Source organism: Eschrichtius robustus, chromosome 10 (genome assembly GCF_028021215.1).
Source record: "Eschrichtius robustus isolate mEscRob2 chromosome 10, mEscRob2.pri, whole genome shotgun sequence".
Taxonomy (NCBI): Eukaryota; Metazoa; Chordata; class Mammalia; order Artiodactyla; family Eschrichtiidae; genus Eschrichtius; species Eschrichtius robustus.
This window is the reverse complement of record NC_090833.1, coordinates 109,054,326-109,064,772: the sequence shown is the minus strand read 5'-3', so window position 1 is coordinate 109,064,772 and position 10,447 is coordinate 109,054,326.

The window sequence follows — 10,447 nt, the reverse complement described above, 5'->3', positions numbered from 1 at the left end:
TTCTGCATCTATTGAGATGATCATATGGTTTTTATTCTTCAATTTGTTAATATGGTGTATCACATTGATTGATTTGCGTATATTGAAGAATCCTTGCATCCCTGGGATAAATCCCACTTGATCGTGGTGTATGATCCTTTTAATGTGTTGTTGGATTCTGTTTGCTAGTATTTTGTTGAGGATTTTTGCATCTATATTCATCAGTGATATTGGTCTGTAATTTTCTTTTTTTGTAGTGTCTTTGTCTGGTTTTGGTATCAGGGTGATGGTGGCCTCATAGAATGAGTTTGGGAGTGTTCCTTCCTCTGCAATTTTTTGGAAGAGTTTGAGAAGGATGGGTGTTAGCTCTTCTCTAAATGTTTGATAGAATTCCCCTGTGAAGCCATCTGGTCCTGGACTTTTGTTTGTTGGAAGATTTTTAATCACAGTTTCAATTTCATTACTTGTGATTGGTCTGTTCATATTTTCTATTTCTTCCTGATTCAGTCTTGGAAGGTTATACCTTTCTACGAATTTGTCCATTTCTTCCAGGTTGTCCATTTTATTGGCATAAAGTTGCTTGTAGTAGTCTCTTAGGATGCTTTGTATTTCTGCGGTGCCTGTTGTAACTTCTCCTTTTTCATTTCTGATTTTATTGATTTGCGTCCTCTCCCTGTTTTTCTTTGATGAGTCTGGCTAATGGCTTATCAATTTTGTTTATCTTCTCAAAGAACCAACTTTTAGTTTTATTGATCTTTGCTATTGTTTTCCTTGTTTCTATTTCATTTATTTCTGCTCTGATCTTTATGATTTCTTTCCTTCTGCTAACTTTGGGTTTTGTTTGTTCTTCTTTCTCTAGTTTCTTTAGGTGTAAGGTTAGATTGTTTACTTGAGATTTTTCTTGTTTCTTTAGGTAGGCTTGTATAGCTATAAACTTCCCTCTTAGAACCGCTTTTGCTGCATCCCATAGGTTTTGGGTCGTCGTGTTTTCATTGTCATTTGTCTCTAGGTATTTTTTTATTTCCTCTTTGATTTCTTCAGTGATCTCTTGGTTATTTAGTAACGTATTGTTTAGCCTCCATGTGTTTGTCTTTTTTACGTTTTTTTCCCTGTAATTCATTTCTAATCTCATAGCGTTGTGGTCAGAAAAGATGCTTGATATGATTTCAATTTTCTTAAATTTACTGAGGCTTGATTTGTGACCCAAGATGTGATCTATCCTGGAGAATGTTCCGTGCGCACTTGAGAAGAACGTGTAATCTGCTGTTTTTGGATGGAATGTCCTATATATATCAATTAAATCTATCTGGTCTATTGTGTCATTTAAAGCTTCTGTTTCCTTATTTATTTTCATTTTGGATGATCTGTCCATTGGTGTAAGTGAAGTGTTAAAGTCCCCCACTATTATTGTGTTACTGTCGATTTCCTCTTTTATAGCTGTTAGCAGTTGCCTTATGTATTGAGGTGCTCCTATGTTGGGTGCATATATATTTATAATTGTTATATCTTCTTCTTGGATTGATCCCTGGATCATTATGAAGTGTCCCTCCTTGTCTCTTGTAACATTCTTTATTTTAAAGTCTATTTTATCTGATATGAGTGTAGCTACTCCAGCTTTCTTTTGATTTCCATTTGCATGGAATATCTTTTTCCATCCCCTCACTTTCAGTCTGTATGTGTCCCTAGGTCTAAAGTGGGTCTCTTGTAGACAGCAGATATATGGGTCTTGTTTTTGTATCCATTCAGCCAGTCTATGTCTTTTGGTTGGGGCATTTAATCCATTCACGTTTAAGGTAATTATCGATATGTATGTTCCTATGACCATTTTCTTAATTGTTTTGGGTTTGTTTTTGTAGGTCCTTTTCTTCTCTTGTGTTTCCCACTTAGAGAAGTTCCTTTAGCGTTTGTTGTAGAGCTGGTTTGGTGGTGCTGAATTCTCTTAGCTTTTGCTTGTCTGTAAAGCTTTTGATTTCTCCATCGAATCTAAATGAGATCCTTGCCGGGTAGAGTAATCTTGGTTGTAGGTTCTTCCCTTTCATCACTTTAAGTATATCATGCCACTCCCTTCTGGCTTGCAGAGTTTCGGCTGAGAAATCAGCTGTTAACCTTATGGGAGTTCCCTTGTATGTTATTTGTCGTTTTTCCCTCGCTGCTTTCAATAATTTTTCTTTGTCTTTAATTTTTGCCACTTTGATTACTATGTGTCTCGGCGTGTTTCTCCTTGGGTTTATTCTGTATGGGACTCTCTGCGCTTCCTGGACTTGGGTGGCTATTTCCTTTCCCACGTTAGGGAAGTTTTCGACTATAATCTCTTCAAATATTTTCTCTGGTCCTTTCTCTCTCTCTTCTCCTTCTGGGACCCCTATAATGCGAATGTTGTTGCGTTTAATGTTGTCCCAGAGGTCTCTTAGGCTGTCTTCATTTCTTTTCATTCTTTTTTCTTTAGTCTGTTCCGCAGCAGTGAATTCCACCATTCTGTCTTCCAGGTCACTTATCTGTTCTTCTGCCTCAGTTATTCTGCTATTGATTCCTTCTAGTGTAGTTTTCATTTCAGTTATTGTATTGGTCATCTCTGTTTGTTTGTTCTTTAATTCTTTTAGGTCTTTGTTAATCATTTCTTGCATCTTCTCAATCTTTGCCTCCATTCTTATTCCGAGGTCCTGGATCATCTTCACTATCATTATTCTGAATTCTTTTTCTGGAAGGTTGCCTATCTCCACTTCATTTAGTTGTTTTTCTGGGGTTTTTTCTTGTTCCTTCATCTGGTACATAGCCCTCTGCCTTTTCATCTTCTCTATCTTTCTGTAACTGTGTTTTTTGGTCCACAGGCTGCAGGATTGTAGTTTTTCTTGCTTCTGTTCTATATTGAGGTATAATTGATTTACAATGCTATGCTAATTTCTGCTGTACAATAAAGTGACTCCGTTATACATACATATCCATTCTTTTTTTAAAATATTCTTTTCCATTATGGTTTCTCATAGGCTATGGAATATAGTTCTCTGTGCTACACAGTAGGACCTTGTTGTTTATCCAGTTTATATATAAAAGCTTACATCTGCTAACCCCACCTCCCATCTCCATCCCTCCCCCAAACCCCTCCCACCAGTCTGTTCTTTATGCCCGTGATTCTGTTTCTGTGCCCAATATATATTTTTAAAATTTATTTATTTTATTTACTTTTGGCTGTGTTGGGTCTTCGTTGCTGAATGCGGGCTTTCTCTAGTTGTGACGAGCGAGGGCTACTCTTCATTGCGGTGCGTGGGCTTCTCATTGCAGTGGCTTCTCGTTGTGGAGCACGGGCTCTAGGCACGCGGGCTTCAGTAGTTGTGGCACGTGGGCTCAGTAGTTGTGGCTCGTGGGCTTTAGAGCTCAGGCTCAGTAGTTGTGGTGCACGGGCTTAGTTGCTCCCCAGCATGTAGGGTCTTCCCGGACCAGGGCTCGAACCCGTGTCCCCTGCATTGGCAGGTGGATTCTTAACCACTGCACCACCAGGGAAGCCCCCAATATATATATATTTTTTAAAGATTTATTGATTGATTGATTGATTGATTGCTATGTTGGGTCTTCGTTTCTGTGCTAGGGCTTTCTCTAGCTGCGGCAAGTGGGGGCCACTCTTCATCGCGGTGCGCGGGCCTCTCACTATCGCGGCCTCTCTTGTTGCGGAGCACAGGCTCCAGACGCGCAGGCTCAGCAGTTGTGGTTCACGGGCCCAGTTGCTCCACGGCATGTGGGATCTTCCCAGACCAGGGCTCAAACCCGTGTCCCCTGCATTAGCAGGCAGATTCTCAACCACTGCGCCACCAGGAAAGCCCCCCCCCCCAATATTTTTTTAAATGACGTTTTCATTTTGCTTCACTACCTTGCTCCAAAATTCTAATTTAAAGGCAAAGGATGATAGAGTCGGAAGGCAGTGGGGGCCCAGTGAACTTGAACTCCAAAGACCCAGGTTTGAGTCCTAGCTTTGCCCCTCCCCTGCCATGTGACTTTGGCCAAATCACTCCTGCTTCCAGGACCTTGTCCTCTTATTCTTTAAGATAGTAATCCCTAACAACAGCGGTGTGACATTTATTCAGCCAGTGTAAGTGAAGGGGCTTTGAAAACACTAAGGTACCACACAAATACTACAAAATATAATTACCCCTCAAGACCATCTCAAGCACAACCACTTCTTACAACTAATTAAAAGCTGGCCTTTTTCTTTCCTGAGCTTCCCTAACGCTTTTCCTGACAACTGCTTGTGGTATTCAGATTTGCAGTTTGCATTGCATGGTGCGCCCCCTGCTGTTCTCTGCCGGTGTCACATCTTGCCTGTCCAGGAGGATTGTAAACCACCCGAGGGACGCGCTTACATTCTCTCCTGTTCCTCTCCAACTGAGCACGGTGTCAAGCACACTGAAGTCAACCAGTCCCACGTACACTGACTGAGCATCAGATATTTGATTCACACAAGGCACATATGAATAAGCAAGAGATTCAGTGAACTATAATAAAAATACCTGCACTCAAAGAGCTTACAGTCTGGCTTGGAAGATGACCTGCAGGAATGGAAAAAGATGCATAAGACTGTTACAAAAGACACGTGGGTGTTTAAGGGTGATGGATCCCCCTCCAGCTGGGGTGGTGGGAAAGACTTGGCCAAAAGGCAAGATTTGACCTGGCTCTTGGACGATGGGTGAGATCCGGATAGATGGAGATGCGGGGAAGTGGGTTACAGCGAACAGGCCAGCTCACCTGCAGTGGAGGAGGCTTTGCAGAAGAGGGCGGTCAGAGGAGGGGCTGGACAGGCCCACTGGGTGAGACCGTCGCAGGCCTGGAATGGTGGCCTCAATGATTTGTGTTCTGTCTTGGCGATCGGAAGACATGGAGAGTTTTTGCTCAGGGAGTGAGGGGCTCAAGGCAGTCTTTGGGGAGCACTACGCTAGGGCAGATGGGAAATACTTACTGATTGGGAGAAAGTGGGAGAGTGTCTGGGCCCCTTCTTCCTCCCTCTCCCCAAAGTTCACAGAATGCCATTTCACGAAATTGTGTTGTTTTTCACACAAGATGACTATCTTCCCAAAGGTATTTCATGGTTTCGGGAGAGGAGAATACAAAACAGATATATATATATATATTTTTTTTTTTTTTTTTTTTTGAGAAAGGAAATTGTTTTCATTCTTTGCAAAATGAAATAATAGATCTCCAAGTCCAAGTTTTCTGCATCAATTAAAAGATATTTCCTAAGAACCTCGTCGTGACTGTCTCCCTCCCTCATGTCCTCTACCCACCCTGGGCCTCTGCTGGCCGCACGCACTCGCACACAGCTGGTACCTCCCGCTCTGTCTGCCATCATTACAATCAAAAAGCTTTTCCCAAGCACCCACATGAGCTGGCACCATCAGAATTACTCGCAAAATGTATCTTGTTGAATCACACAAGCCCAGCGCCTAAAAAAATCCAAAGCCACATGGTCGGTTAAGATAATGGAATTGTTCCTCTGAGGGAAAGGTAGGAGATTAGCCTCTTGTGTCATATATAACAAAACCCAGTGCAGACCTCCAGGAGGGGAACTTTTCCAGACGCTAACTGGGGCTGGCCAAAACTTGGCTCCGTTTTACCCTCCGATGGTGAAGAGTTCCCCAGGCCTGGCTCGGGGGCTCAGGCTCCTGCCCTAATGACAGATAAGACTAAATGAGAACGGGACTCCCTCCTGAGGCGGCACATCTGTATTCCGGGCTGCCACGTGGCCTCCACGGGGCTGCATCCAGGACCTGAATGTTTTATGGAACCATTAATAGTGAATTTTCTGCTTGGATTCCCTGCAGCTTGGAGACAAAAGACACCAGAGGCCTCTGAGTCAGGGCTCAGGATTGGGGTGGCAACGTTCTCATTTGCAATTCCATAGCTTTGCACGTGTGCTTGGTCTAAACACACACAGACCATCCCCTCCCCCGCCAACACAACTGTCCGTATTCCTGTTCATGCATTCGACAGACACAGACTACTGACCTCCTCTGTGCCGGCACTGTGCTCGGGGCTGGGCACACAGACAAGGAGACAAGATCCCGTCTCTAGCACACAGTAACTGTCGAAGCTTGAAAAATGCGTTTAGAATGAACACAAAACAGAACATGCTCCAAATATGAATAGATTCCAGAGGGTTTTAAATGAATGGGTTGATAGATTCTGAAGAGAGAATTAAAACGAAGGCCAGGTGATTACAACTGGGTAAAATGATATGGACACAGATGGGGGGGGGGGGTGGAAACAAGAAAGAAATCAACGTGGTGATTTTTCCTTCTTTTCAAAGTTTTATTTCACGTTCTTACAGTAATATTTATAGAGTAAAACAGGGGGAAAAAACATAAGTTTAGATGAGAAAACCTTCAAGATATATCCAGAGTCTTTGCAAGCAATACAATATTCTCTCATACTGAAATGTTTGCTAAATGAATGAATGTTTCATCACACGGACAATTATTCCAGTAATTTTCAGGGATGGAATGACCACTTATGGAACAGAAAATGGTATTTCCCCCAAAATGAAAATAGTTTTTTTCCTCTGACTATATAAGCAATGTGTGTTCGTTATAACAAATAATATTTAGACTATACAAAAAAAGCATAAAAATAAAAGTAAAAATTTATCTGGAGACCCACATAGATATAGTCAACTGATCTTTGACACAGGAGCAAAGACAGTCTTCTCAACAAATGGTGCTGAAGCAACTTGACATCCACATGCAAAAAAAAAAAGAAAACGAAAAAAATCTAGTCACAGACCTTATACTCTTCACAAAAATTAACTCAAAATCCATCATAGACTGAAATGTAAAACACAAAACTATAAAACTCCAAGAAGATAACATGGGAGAAAACTTAGATGACCTTGAGTATAAAGGTGACATTTTAGATATGATGACACCAAAGGAATGATCTATAAAAGGAAGAATTGATAATCTGGACTTCATTCAAACTAAAATCTTTTCTGCAAAAGACAATGTCAAAGAATGAGAAGACAAGCCACAGACTGAAAGAAAATATTTACAAAAGACTATTGTCTGTAATATGCAAAGAACTCTTAAAACTCAATAATAAGAAAACAACCAGAATAAAAAATGAGCCAAAGACTTTAAGAGACACTTCACTGGTGGGAAAGCAAAATGGCACAGCCACTTTGGAAGTCAGTTTGGTGGTTTCTTATGAAACTAAATACACTCTTACCAAATTATCCAGCAATTGTGCTCCTTGGTATTTATCCAAAGGAGTTGCAAACTTACGTCCACACAAAAATCTGCACACAGGTGTTTATAGCAGCTTCGTTCATAATAATTGCCCAAACTTGGAAGCAACCAGGATGTCCTTCAGTAGGTGAATAGATAAATACACTGTGGTATATCCAGGCAATGGAATGTTATTCAGTGCTAAAGAGAAATGAGCTATCAAGCATGAAAAGGCATGGAGGAAGATTAGATGCATATTACCCAGTGACAGAAGCCAATCTGCAAAGACTATATACTGTATGATTCCAACTGTATAACATTCTAGAAAAAGCAAAACTGTGGAGGCAGTAAAAGGATTACTGGTTACCAAGGGTTGTGGAGAGGGAAGGATGAATAGGCAGAGCACAGAGGATTTTAGGGCCGTGAAAGTACTCTATATGATACTATAATGGTGGGTACATTTGTCCAAACTCAGAATGTACAGCACCAAGAGCGAACCCTAATGTCACCTATGGACTTTGGATGATTATGTCGTGTCAGTGTAGGTTCATTAATTACAACAAATGTACCGTCAGGTGAGGGTTGTTGATGGTGGGGGGATGTGCATGTGAGGGGGGCAGGGGGTGTGTGGGAACTCTCTGCACCTTCCTCTCAATTTTGCCGTGAATCTAAAACTGCTCTAAAAAAATAAAATCTTAAAAAAAATGTATCTCTACTTCTATCTCTTAGAGATAACTACTATTAATATTTGATTGCACAGACTACTGAACTTTTCTTTATGCATGTATCGTTAAAACCCTACCACCATGTTCATAGCAGCATTATTCATAATAGCCAAAAGGTAGTCTATCAACAATGAATAGATAAACAAAATGTGTATATACGTACAATGGAACATTATTCAGCCTTAGAAAGGAAGTAAATGCTGGCACAGGCTACAACATGGATGAATCTTGAAGACAGGATACTAAGTGAAATAAGTCAGTCACAAAAGGACGTATACTGTAGGATTCCACTTATATGAGATAACTACAGGATTCAAAATCATGGTAACACAAAGCACAATGGTGGTTGCCTAGGGGGTGCAGGAGGGGAGAATGGGGAGTTGTTTAATGGGTACAGAGTTTCAGTTGGGGAAGATGGAAAAGTTCTGGAGATGGATGGGGGTGAAGGTTGCACAAGGTGAATGTATGTAATGCCACTGAACTGTACACTTAAAAAAGGTTAAAATGGTCAATTTTATGTTATGTATTTATATATGTATTTTTTTCAAATTGAAGTATAGTTGATTTACAATATTGTGTTAGTTCCAGGTGTGCAGCAGTGATTCAGTTATGTATAAGTATATATATTTCCATATTCTTTTCTATTATAGGTTATTACAGGATATTGAATATAGTTCCCTGTGCTATACAGTACCTTTTTTTTTTTTAAATTAATTTATTTAATTTATTTTAGTTTTGGCTGCGTTGGGTCTTCGTTGCTGCACGGGGGCTTTCTCTAGTTGTGGCGAGCGGGGGCTATTCTTCGTTGTGGTGCGTGGGCTTCTCATTGTGGTGGCTTCTCTTGTTGCAGAGCACAGGCTCTAGGTGCACAGGCTTCAGTAGTTGTGGCGCACGGGCTTAGTTGCTCGGCGGTATGTGGGATCTTCCCAGACCAGGGCTCGAACCCGTGTCCCTTGCATTGGCAGGCGGATTCTTAACCACTGTGCCACCAGGGAAGCCCCTATACAGTAGTACCTTGTTGCTTATCTATTTTAGTAGTTTGTACCTGTTAATCCCACAGGCTATGTATACTTTACCACTATAAAAAATGTTCAATTAAAATAAAACCCTACCACCTTCTCCTCACCACATAACCACCACCCCTACCAGCACCACTTGGTTGCAGGTAACAGAAAAACTTGCTCAAATTAGTTTCAGCAAAAGGAGGACATTAGATATAGGAATGTCTCCGAGAACCCAATGGCAGGCATGCGGCTGGCTTTTTAGACTGGGACCAAGAACTAAAGCTTCAGAAACAAGGAGATGGTCTTATCAGTCTCTCTGTCTTTGGGATTGCCTGGTCTCTCTTTTCTGTATCCTTCTGGACGTCTGTTTCTTCCGTTTCTTCATCTGGGCTGTTTTCTCTGTTTTTCCGAGCATGTGGTAGAAGGTGGTTGTCCTTAGCTTCTGGATTTACATACTTGTCTTCTTTGAAAAAAAAAAAAAACCAAAAAAAAAAACACCCCAAACTCAATTTTTAGGTTTGATTGATCAACCTAGAATGACATTTCTAAATCCGAATCGCAAATTCCCAGGAAAGAGATTATTTGCTCCCAAGTGTATCTTGAAAATTTTCAAGCCCATAGAAAAGTTGAACGAATAGAACGATAAACCTTCAATCAATCAGATTCATCAATTAACATTTTGCCATGTTCATGCGCTTTCTCTTTCTCACCCTATACACACACACGCGCGCGCTGTTTTTTGACTAAACCGTTTGAAAGTATGTTGTAGATATTACGATGCTTTCCCCCAAAATTCTTCAGCACGGCCTCCTAAGGTAAAGATTTTCTTCTTCTGAACCACCATACCCTCATCACACCTAAGAAAATTAACCACAATTCAACCATATCATGTAATGTCCAGTATATATTCAAAATTTCACAAGTGTCCCAAATTTCCCTTTATAATTTTTAAAATCGAGGATCCAATCAAGGATTTAAAAAAATTTTTTATTTTATACTGGGGTATAGTTGATTAACAGTGTTGTGTTAGTTTCAGGTGTACAGCAAAGTGATTCAGTTATACATATACATGCATCTTTTCTTTTTCAAATTCTTTTCCCATTTAGGTTATTACAGAATATTGAGCAGAGTTCCCTGTGCTATACACTAGGTCCTTGTGGGTTATCTGTTTTAAATATAGCAGTGTGTACATGTCAATCCCAAACTTCCAGCCTATCCCTCCCCCCTACCCTTCCCTCCCGGTAACCCTAAGTTCCGTTCTCTAAGTCTGTGAATCTGTTTCTGTTTTGTGAATAAGTTCATTTGTATCATTTTTTTTTAGATTCCTCATAAAGGGATATTATATGATATTTGTCTTTCTCTGTCTGATTTACTTCATTTAGTATGCTAATCTCCAGTCAAGGTTATTATGCTGCATATTTTTGGTCATTTAAAAATCTAGAACAGTCATTCTGCCGTCTTTCATGTTTCTCGACATTGACCATTTTGAAACCTTCTGGCCAGTTGTCTTGTAGGATGTCCTTCATTCTGGATT